Raw genomic sequence first — 12,163 nt, 5'->3', positions numbered from 1 at the left:
GAGCGGAATAAATTATATTTAAAAGTGATTCAAAGTTGATTTAGAAAAGATAAAAATACCATCCACACGGTCGGGAAACCCAGTAGACGTTATAGAACATTAACCGGTGTTTTGGTGAGTCAAACCTTTTCATAGAAAAGTTTTGTATGAGTGATTTAATGTTAGCTTCATTGTTAGCATTGCATGTTGTTGAACTGTAAGGGAAGCTATGAACATGGCTTGCAATGTCATGTATTTGTTATTTTGTTTGGCTGAAACTACGTGGCTTTAATGTGTATTTTACAAGGGGAAATATGTGTCATTTTGTGTGAACAGGATAAATGACAAGTGTAGAGGAGAGTAAAGCTGCCATTTTGAACCCCTTTATAAGCTGTATTGACAAAAGAGCTAGGTTTGCAGTAGTTTTGAAAATGTAATTATATAATTTATATTGTTAGTTTATATTATATTTATATTCTTTCATGACCTGTTGTACAGGTCAGGTTTTTTGGACTGATAAGAAAGTTGATCGCGAGTGAGAGGACAACTCACACGCGCTCTGATACAAGATGGCGAGCCAGACCCACGGACTGCTTTGATCTTCGCGCCAGTGAGAGGACTTGCTGGTTTATCAAGAGACAATAGCTGAACTCACTGCCAGAGTGGTAGGAGTATTGAAGAAATTATAAGGTTGGAACTGGATTTAAGTTGTACCTGGGTTTAAAGAGACACTATATATTGTACTCTAGGTTTTCATTTTGTCATTTGATTTCATTGATGGTACAATTGTGTTTTTTTCATTGAATTAGATATATTTTACCTGTGAAAAGGGAAAAGAAAAAGAGTTAACTCAGGATATTGAAGAGATTAAAATAGGAAAAATCTATAAATAATACTTAGTTAGACCGGTCTAAAAATAAAATAGGCTATTTTATTTTGTTCATCCTATATGGATACCATTTGCTAAGTCACAGAAATCAGAAAACAAGGGAAAGGTGAAATACTTACCTCTGATTATACTGCAGAAAATATTCATTGTCTTTGTTTAGTGTTTTGTCTATTTCGTCAGTAAATTGCCGGCTGTTCTATTCAAACCACCTGGTCTCTGGTCTAATTACTTACCTGTCTATCCACTCTAGTAGAACCCAGAATCCTTCTAGTCAGATAGCATAGCCCAAGATAAGAAGTGTTACATAAGCAATATTTTTTATGTACATATTGAAATATACAGTAGAGTGAGCTCCCTGCACTACACTGGCCGTATATCAAGATGAAGTTGAAATGAGTGCTGGATCTCTGATGTCTTTCCGAGCCTGACAAAGGGACAGAAGGAAGAAAACACAAACAAGAGGTTTACAAGAGAACACAGAGATGAGAAAGAAAACAAGCAGCCTGTCCTGTCGGGTCGCCATGGTGAACATAATGACAGCTTGTGAGCTCCTGCTGTACTTCCTTCAAGGAGCAACACACCTCTTCTCTGACAGCACATTTAGTTGGCTCATGCTCACTCAGTCTCCGCTGATGTCTTATACTTGCTTAGTTACGTGTGTGTGTGTGTGTGTGTGTGTGTGTGTGTGTGTGTGTGTGTGTGTGTGTGTGTGTGTGTGTGTGTGTGTGTGTGTGTGTGTGTGTGTGTGTGTGTGTGTGTGTGTGTGTGTGTGTGTGTGTGTGTGTGTGTGTGTGTGTGTGTGTGTGTGTGTGTGTGTGTGTGTGTGTGTGTGTGTGTGTGTGTGTGTGTGTGTGTGTGTGTGTGTGTGTGTGTGTGTCAAGTCTGCAGTGGAAATCCAAGCAGGCAGATGGCCAAACAAACAATCGGTACTGGGGATTGGATTAACACAAGGATCTAATTGCATTTGAGAAACCAGAGAAAGCACATCAGGAAAAATTAAAAGCAGCATCCGAATGATTGTTCAGTTACATAGAAACATGGGCACAGACAAGGGAAGACAACACATTTATTTTGAAGGTTAATACAGTAAGTAGGCCTCAAATTGCTAATGAAACTAATATGTACGGGCCATTTCAGGTCTCCTAAACTACTGCTACAGGCTGAAAATAGCTGTGAAGAATACACTAAAATGACAGACTAGTATTCCCTTTCATTAGACATGTTAGATAATTTAAGGAATGACAAATTATGAAAGCATCAAAGCTAAAGAACTCATTTTTAAACCATTATTCAACCTTATCTTTACTGTTTTTTTTTTATGGTTTTATGTTTTGTTTTGAATTCCCCTCGTTACATCTTAATCTAGATTATCCTACATAAAGTCTTCTGTCAGCAGGGCCGTCCCTGGCCAACATGAGGCTCCACGCAAAGTTATATGATGAGGCACTCTGTTTCGCGAGCGCTACACTAATTGCAGCGCATAGGTGCGGCGCATTTTCGGCTCAGTTGAGGCCCCCTCCGCAAGGTGAGGCCCCACGCAGTCTGCATGATCGGCCTTGTAGGGAGGGACGGCCCTGTCTGTCAGGGATATTTTTGTACAGGAGCTCATTACTGCAATGTCGATATTTGGAGCTAATTGTTCTCTCATGTTGATTTTGCTTTGTGAGTCCGTAGACAGGAAGTGTCTGGATATTCTACTTGCTGATGTGTTATAATGCATAACACACAATGTCCTCCTGTGGGACAACTGTATTAATAATGTAATAATTTTACATTTCGGTTTGAGAAGGGATTAATCATCTGCTTTCCCCCCCTCTTTGAGCTATGGGTCACCTGGATCTAACTTTGAATGATATTCATCTCCAAAGCAAATAATCGTAATACCCCAAAAAGAAATTGCATTGCAGAACGATTGACCTCAGTGGCAGCACATGTGCACTCTGTTTCACATAATCCATGTTGAAAGTAAATTTGAATGCGGAATATGATTTTTAAAAAAAACATTTCAATTAACTGCCAGTGTTCATGAAAACACAGAAAACCTGCATAAAGCATTTTTTATTGTTTATTTTAGAAAATGTGGAACCAATATTAAGTTTAAATAAGATTTTTGCTGTAGTGAAACTAGCGATTGAGATCATAAACTTGTCAAAAACATGTTAACTGAGGGAATTAATGAAGAGAGTTCTAGGGTCATTTTTTCATTTTCTCATACTTCTATATATAATTGGTCTTCTCAGTCAATGTGCCCCCCTGCTGGCTATAAATGCAATTTGGAAGCAAGTTTGAGGCACTACGGACGGGCTTCACTTTTTATAGCAGGCCATTCCGCTTTTATTGCAACTTAAATGATATATCCTTTTAATTCAAACCATCAATTCAGGAAAGGGCACAGAGCAAATTGAACAGTATGTGTCAATGTCCTGCCTTTGATTTTTCTCTGAAGCCTCCGAAATGATGCTGTGGTTTCCCTGTGACTCCTGCAGTGGACCACCCTGAGCTGAGTGGAGGCTGGATGGAGACGGGGGAGGGGGGTAGGCAGGAGTGCATTGTGGGGATCTGCTTTTGAGGAATGAGCCCAAAACACGCTTTCTTTTCCTGGAGGTACTGGGGTGGACTAATTACATATGTGCTAAACTGAACTCCGCTCGTTGTGAAAGGGTAGAGGGGAGTGAGTAATAAAGAGAGAAATTAAGCAGGAGAAGAGAACAGAAACGATGGCCGCCAGTTCCTGCAAGCCTTGCCCCGCAGTTAACACATTATTTACAGCCGAAGATTTAATGCATCGTTCAGCAATGAGCAGCCGTCCAATGGCCTGTGATCTGAAGCTCTCTTATTCACTCGCTGGGCTGAACTCCAGGCGGCTAAAAGCTGGAGTAGTCCCCCCAGATGGAAACTAAGCCAGCTGCCATTTCTCACTTCACTCTTGTGCACTAAGGTGATGTGTGTGTGTGTGTGTGTGTGTGTGTGTGTGTGTGTGTGTGTGTGTGTGTGTGTGTGTTCATTTTAAATCTTGAAAATCAGTTAAATGGTTTCAGTCACCAGGTTAAGGTTTTGATTATACTGACACCATCTTGTGCCACTTATTTGATGATTGGAATATGAGTGTTTCCTTTTCCTCTTTCATTAGCAATCCCAAACAACCACCTTCAGAAAATATGTTAGTCGACTGCAAAAGCTAACACTGACACCCTGTGGTCACCTGCTAAAGTTACACCACACCCAGTTGTGGAACACTACACTGTTCTATAGCTAAAGTGAATGGTAAACATCAACCACATAGCCAAGGTGTAGTACTTCAGAATACGTGAGAAAAGGCTACATCATGCTTTCTTAGGGTTGTCTCTTTCCTGTAGTGTAGAGTGATACATAGGTTTGCGTGCATGTAAATGGTCTGCAAAGGCCAAGTAAAAACGTCAATACTGCGGTGTTGAAATACTCCGTTACAAGTAAAAGTCTTGCATTCAAAACTCAAATCGAAGTACACCATCAGAAAAAAGTTTAAAGAGCAACTTCCAGGTTAAAGACACCTGTGAATAAATGTGTAGGAAAATGATGAATACACTAGATTTTCTAAAAAATATACAGAAATATACACTACAGTGACATCTGGCGTCGTTTTTGTAAGAAATGTTCACTTCGGCATAAAAAAGCCTCGGAACGTGACCTCCCGCGTGTGACGTAACACGGGGGACACAAGGGGGAGAGCGGCCGGTGTAACGTATTAATAAACATGGATCCCAATGCTAGTTTCGACACAGAAGACACAGAAGAAGTTGAACATGAATATTCGAATGCATATGACGGACCACAACCTTATAATTAGGAGCCCGCTAGGCGTCCAAGAGACCAGGAGCAGCCAAGGATTAGAAGAAATAATGGCCATCGGAGAGAAATTGAGCTGTGGTGTGAGGAGAACCAGTGGAGAACTGGGCAGCTATCTTGGTGAGTGACAGGCGTTAGCTAGAGAATATTAGTTAACGTCACATCACAACATTGTAAAGTTAGCTATCATATATCAGGCTATAACTAACGTAGCATTGATAATATACAGTAGTAACGTTACTGGCAGGACTGTTGATACTGATCCATAACAGAAACTAATGCGCAAGTATCAGCCGTATCTCGCGTTACCAAATGCAACTCCACACTACGGTGCTGTGTACCGGAGGGGAGACGCGAGATACTGCTGATACTTGACGATCTGGCGGAGAAAGGTTGTGGAGCCTCCGTTGATATGCCGTTGTAAATGGCTTAATGGAAAGCAGGTGTGTAGTCGGGGAGGGTGCACAGCTGATTGCAGCAGGTGAGTGGAGGTTGAGCCGGGAGCCAGGAGTGACAGCCACCACGCACACACAAACAACACAGACAGGGGGAAACAAACAAACACAAAGGAGACGGCTGGAGCAGTACAGCCACCACAGCGTTACCTAATGCAACTCCACACTATGTCTTACGGTGCCGTGTACCGGAGGGGAGAGAGAGAGAGCAGCGAAGGGGGGGGGAGAGAGAAGTAATACGGTTTCCTGATAAGGCTGTGGAGAGTATGTGCTGCAGGGAGGTGGATGCACAACGCACCCAGGAACGAACGCTAGATCTGGTCCTTTTTTACTGTGGACTCGATGTCCTGACAGGCTGGTATTTGTGCAACCTGCACAAACACAATACTGCACCATGATTACAAATGGTGAAATACAATGTAAAACTACCGAAAAATACCAGCTCACTAAAACACAACCGCTCTACTCAACGCAACTATTAACTATACCCGCGGTCAGAGAGCGGAGATGTTTCCCCTTTGTTATGTAATATGACGTGTTTGACATATGACCTTAAAAAAAAGCCGTTTTTAAGAGCAGAGCTCAAAATTGCTCCTTTCCCTGTGAATTCCTGCCCTTATGTCTCGTAAAACATATCAAATCCTACATTCACTTTTTTAATTGTAATTTTCAAGCCAGTTTAAAGAGCATCTTGCAGGTTTTTATTTTTTCTACATTTATGCTTAAACTTGCTTGAAAATTTGATTTGATATGTTTTACGAGACATAAGGGCAGGAATTCAGAGGGAAAGGAGCAATTTTGAGCTCTGCTCTTAAAAACTGCTTTTTTTTAAGGTCATACGTCAAACGCGTCATATTACATCACGCAGGGGACACATCTCCGCTCTCTGACCGCGGGTATAGTAGAGTTGCGTTGAGTAGAGTGGTTGTGTTTTAAGGAGTTGGTATTTTTCAGTAGTTTTACATTGTATTTCGCCATTTGTAATCATGGTGCAGTATTGTGTTTGTGCAGGTTGCACAAATACCAGCCTGTCAGGACATCGAGTCCACAGTAAAAAGGACCGGAGCTAGCGTTCGTTCCTGGGTGCGTTGTGCATCCACCTCCCTGCAGCACATACTCTCCACAGCTTTATCAGGAAACCGTATTACTTCTCTCTCCCCCCCCCCTTCGCTGCTCTCTCTCTCTCCCCTCCGGTACACGGCACCGTAAGACATAGTGTCGAGTTGCATTAGGTAACGCTGTGGTGGCTTTACTGCTTGAAGGATTATTTGAATTATTTGAAGGATTAAAGTAACGTGGTATGACAGGAAAGTTCAATCTGGTATATTCCTTTTAATGTCACCTTATATATATTCATGTGTGTTAAATTTGAAGGGACAAAGTATCCTTTCCTCCCCCAATATATTGAGGTGAAAGGCCAAGGCTCTGGAATGTTTCCCTCGTAAAAAAAGGGTGTGTGTGACACAATCTTGTAGCAGATGTGTATGTGTTTTCATTGAAGTAAATATAAATGCTACATGATTACTGGTCAACTATACCTCTGTTCTTATTCTTTCATGTGTGGGTACTAAATGGCTACAAACATTGTGGAGAAATTAGCTTAAACATCTTTCATTACTCTATATGAAATGGAAGCAGTTTTATGATAGGGACGAGAGAGCTGGAGGAGGGGAGCGCATTCCAGGAGTTTCAGCATGTCAATTGTCAGGGGAATCGACTTGTTTTCAATAGAGGTGTGTGGTTAGTTACTTTGTGTTAATAATAGCAGTATGTGTAAAGGAAGCTGGAAATATACAATGTGAAACCTTTTATTTGAAGTAAAGATGTGAACAATAGCTCAAACAAATGGAGGGGCTATAGGTAAGCCTGTGAGAAGTTTGACTATTTGAAAAGCATCTCTAATACTGCTTAAGAGCATAGGTAATGTGTTCCTCGTTGTTATTGATATGAAAGTAATTAACATGTATTACGTATATTTAGCCAACTATAACAACTATATCTTAAAACATACTTTTAACTTGTGTGTGGCAGTCAGGAGGCGGGAAGATGGACAAAGGGCCATAAAGGAGATGTGTGTGTGCTGGCTAAAAGCTGCTGTGTCGCACTGATTGGGTGCGACAGGCCATGTGTTCGTCTCTGCCAATAAGATGACCTCTGGGGGAAAGCACGTACACCTCCTCCTCCTGTGTTTTAGTATGAAAGACTGTGTTTTCCTTTGGTTCGCGCTCTTGTTTTTCACCAGCCGTTCCTGAGACCTGTCTCACACGGTAGTAGAAACCTGAGCCCGGAGTACTCTGCAGAGTGCTTCGTGATTTCTTTGTATTTGTATCGTTACTGTATATCATTAAAGCAGGATTATTGTTTAACTTGTATTCTGGTGTTTCTTAATCCCTCTCATTCTCCCGAATTCACCCAGCTTGTCAAACGACACGCGGAGACGAGGTTGGTTTGCAACATCCTCCAAATCTCCAACAAATGGTGAACCCGACGTTTCTGAGTGGGGTGTTTTCGGGGAAGAGACCACCAGCGGCGAGCGGACGGAATGGTCCAGGGCTAAACATCTCGGCCTCTTCTGACAACTACAAACAGAGCTCTGTACAATAGGCTACCAGGTGAGCAAACACGATTTAATTCGAAACCTGTGATTTGACCATATTCCAAATTTTAGGGTTGTCAGACGAAGTTTACAGTTTTTTTTTTATAGTAACAATGCAAATGCGTGTTTTAGTTGTTAAAACCGAATATTGAGTTTCGGCAGGCCAGAAGGGTATTAAAGTCCCTGGCTTGGAAGTGGAGGTATAAGAGTCCCCACAGTTAAAATCGGATATCAAGTTCCGACAGGCCAGAAGGGTATTAAAGTCCCTGGCTTGGAAGTGGTGGTATTGAGTCCCCACAGTTAGACTGTCTAAGAGTAGTCAGTTGGTTGTATTAAGTCTCCATATAAGACTGACCCAAAATAACGAATCCACAGCTCGACGGGGCTGGAGATGAGTTATTTGTTATAAGTGATCCAAAGGAGAGTAACGCAAACTTCAGAAAGTCATTCTGAAGTGACCGGGCCTCACTATATCCTTTGGTGTGTTGTGAATATTTACTGGTAACAAGGACAGTAAGTCAGATCAATAGATATGAAGTCTGTGAATATTTACTGGTAACAGAAACAGCCTAAGTCAGATGAATAGATACGAAGTCATAATGTAAGGAGAATTTTAACGAGAGGAGCGTGAGTTAAGAGCTTACGAGGACAGTGGGTTCAAGCAGAAAAATTGAATAAAAGGATAGCAGAAGTGTTAATTGTTGAAAGAAGCCCCCCTTTTCCAAAGGAGAGGCTGAGAGCTACAGCGGGGGAGAGACAAGGGGGTGTCAGTATTTGTCTGTGAGAGTTCCCCCCACCTTTTTTCCTCTCGAGAGCAGCAGCAGCAGCCCGGAGTGTGTCTGCTTGCTTTTTTCCCTAGTGATCTGAAGTTGGAGTGAAATACATAGAAAATGAACAGATCAAGGTGTGATTTGAAGTGGAAGATATATTGAAATAAATAAGAAACAATGATTTGCTGCTATTTAAATATAGTCTTTGAGAACTGATTGATACCGTTGCATTGCGTTGTGAATTTCATGGTATTTGTCATTAACTAAGGATTGTACTTAATTATATTCCAAGGGGAAAATTATATTAAATACAGGAACAAAAGAGTAGAAAGTAAAGAGAAGATTTTTGTGAGTTCGTCAGAGGGAATCTGTTAATGTTTAAGCATGACAGAGGTCCTGCACGAGGTTTTACTCCAGCCATCTCACACGGTTACACAAAGGGGTGATTTATGAGAAACTTGTGGTCAGGAGAAATGAGATGTTTTGGAGAGTAGACAGAGAGAGAGAGAAAAGTAAGGTTGTTGCTAAAATATAGAGAGTAACAGTTATATAAAGTTAACTACTATTCGGGAGAATGTCATATTGTTGAATGAGTAACCTAAAATAAGTGAAGATGGTGAAATAGTTTGATTAAGGATACAACCGGTAACTACTGATTAAATACACAGTGATGGTGTACATGAACATTGAGAGTGGATTAAGTGGTTTTGTTCTTCATGCTTTTCACCAGAAGTCATTTGAATTGTTATTATTTTTAAGTAGTGTTGTTTTGTGTTATATTTCCAGACTATAATGTACCCACATGCATGTGGTTTCTTTGTCCCAGTTCATTTTAAAGTCAGCCGCCTCATGGCTAGATCTATTTGACCCCATGAGGTCAAGAGTCATTCTGTTAGACCACCATCTTGTGAAAGACAAATCATTGTTCTTTTGTCACATTTTGAATTAGAAAAGAGTTCATTTTGCTAGATCAATTTATCTATAAATGTTGTAGTGGGAGTTTTGTGTTTGCTAACATTTTTAGGAACGACAACACTAGGAGATGAGTAAACTCAAGAATCCGTGGAGTGTAAATACATTAAGAAAAACACATTTTTATACTCTAACTTTTTGCACATCATAGACAAGGTATTTAGACAATATAAATAAATATTCACCAAAAGTAATAAGTAAAATGGAAAGTAGACATGGGCCTACACTTGAGTCAAAGTATATTACTGTGATCTGATCAGTGTGCTCTGCAGGTTTACTATTGTTCTAAGTAACAGTGGGATTTAAAATATTGGAGAAAGTATGGAGATGTTCTTTCGTAGTGTGTGAAATATGTAATGCTTGAAACAGGTATTTCAATTTATGGAAGAAAATGGTTTCCTGAAAGACTCAGGTTGGGTAGATATGTAACAATGGATGAAACAATTTATAGAGGGAGTTTTTGTAATATCATTAGTAGACATTAATGGTGTTGTTTAGATGGCATTTAGCAACTAAGACAGATAGTATGATTAGAAAGAGACAGAGTGGAAAGGGTTGGATTGATTCAATCTCAGTGTGCTAGATTTCTTATGGATAATGCGTCCCGGGACCTGGACTCCCCCTCTGAGTTAGAAAGGCTACGACCCCGTCCCTCCAACTAGACGAAAGACCCAACCCAAAAGGAGGCTCCTCCTTCTCCATCAAACAGACAGAGAACCGGAGCTGAACCGTCTCCACCTGAGGCATCCAGAACCAAACCGCTTGCTGACATACAGAAATACTCTCATCAGTCCCTCAGACAGGGCATGAAGCTGAGCCACGAGATTTGGCACAGGAGCAGAGTGGGGGACATGAGAGCAGAATCCGCCCTCCATGAAGCAGCAGAGAGCCTGTAAAGGGGAGATGGAATGCAAAGCAGTGCAAGAACAGTGGCATGATGTGGGCTGCAGATGTGACTGGGCCAAAGGCTGCCTAAAAGAGTTACTGCGGATGGATTCAAGAGCTGATGGACTGAAGAGAAGACAGAATCAGAGGAGTTGGCATAGTCAATTTGAAGTGAGGAGGTCGGGGTCACGGCTTGAGACAACCAGGGGAGGAGAAAAGGAGAACGGGAATGAGTGAGTTTACACATAAACACACTTATTCACAAAACGCGCATAGAAGACACCACATTTAAAGAACTTGAATTGACTTGATGAATAAGTAAAGATAAAAAGAGGTATTAACCATGAATTAATCGATTGGTAAATTCAAAATAGCAGTAAAGAGGAAACTATTAATGTAAAATGAGAAAATCATCCTAAAAACACACTGAGGGTTAAAGGGGAGACATGAGGGAAATATGCACTACACTTTAAGCAGGGGGTGTTTTGGAGTAGCACAGTGTAGAACCATATTCTTCAATCTTTCCATCATATTAATAAATCATTCTTCAAGAGATTTTTATTCATGTGTGAATAAAGCAGTGATCTCATTTGTTACAATATTGATTTCACCATTGTGGCATAGTTATTACCATAGGAGGGCTTTAGGATGGAAACTGTTTTTAATCCTTGATAGAGTAAAGGGTGATGGTTGCATGTTCGGACACCCAAGGTTCCACACACTGCTAAAGAGTTTAACATTGTTTTTAAGTAGACCAGAATTGAAGATAAATGAGTATAATGAGCTATGAAATGCAGAGCTACACAGATCCTAGTAATGTTTTGACTTAAGATAATAGTTATGTACACAAGTTTCTGAATTAGATTTATTACACATTTTAATACTACTTAGGTGTAAATAAATTGCAGTAGTAGTAGTACTATTATGAGGTGAGTTTTGTACCAAGTTGCAGGAAATGTGGGAAGCAGCCGTCCCGATGACAAGTTAGAGATATCTGACTTAAAGTGGTAATCGTGAATTGATAAATGATGGCGCTCCATATATGACTGATTTTTGTAGACAAAGGATACTGGCCTATGCTGAAATATCAAAGTCTCTGCAGAGCACGACACATGGCCAATGAAACTGAGACCAAATGACCTTTGACCCTGACTGACAGTGTGACTTGAGAAAAGCACTATCAATGACTGACTCTGGGGCTGACCAAACTTGACTTTACAACCTGACAGTGTGGGTGTGAATGAATTTCTGCATGTGATCAGTCTAACTGCATGATTCTAAAACAATAACTAACCGAGCATGTCTTTGGACTAATACATTATTCTGGAGCTCCATGGGAAACACAGGTTTCCTACGATTTCACACATTTGGAAAAATGCACATGTGACCCGTTTCTAATTGCCACAGGAGTTGGCGGTTTGCAAATGTAAAACTCAAACTAAAATCTAGAGATTCTGTTTCTTTTAGGACTGCCAGCTGGGAATGAACACTTATTTTCCCTGGAGTGTTTACTGTGAAAGATGATGGATGTACTTTTGTGAATGATGTTTGGTATTTTCTTATAACCACTGGTTACCTGAAGGTTTTCTTCCCATACAGGATTTTATTACACATGTTTACATGTGTAAAAAGGGGGAGTGTGGGATATTTTCATTTAGGGACTGGAAGAAACCTGCCGCCCCAACTCAGATGTTCAATCTGACCATTGATTGACAGTTTTAGATTTAACCTGCTCCCTATCTGGGGATAAGATAATGTTTGATTAATGTTGACATGTTTCTAATATTGATTG

The sequence above is a fragment of the Notothenia rossii genome (genome assembly GCF_949606895.1).
Source record: "Notothenia rossii genome assembly, chromosome: 1".
Classification (NCBI taxonomy): Eukaryota; Metazoa; Chordata; class Actinopteri; order Perciformes; family Nototheniidae; genus Notothenia; species Notothenia rossii.
This window is presented reverse-complemented; position numbering follows the sequence as displayed.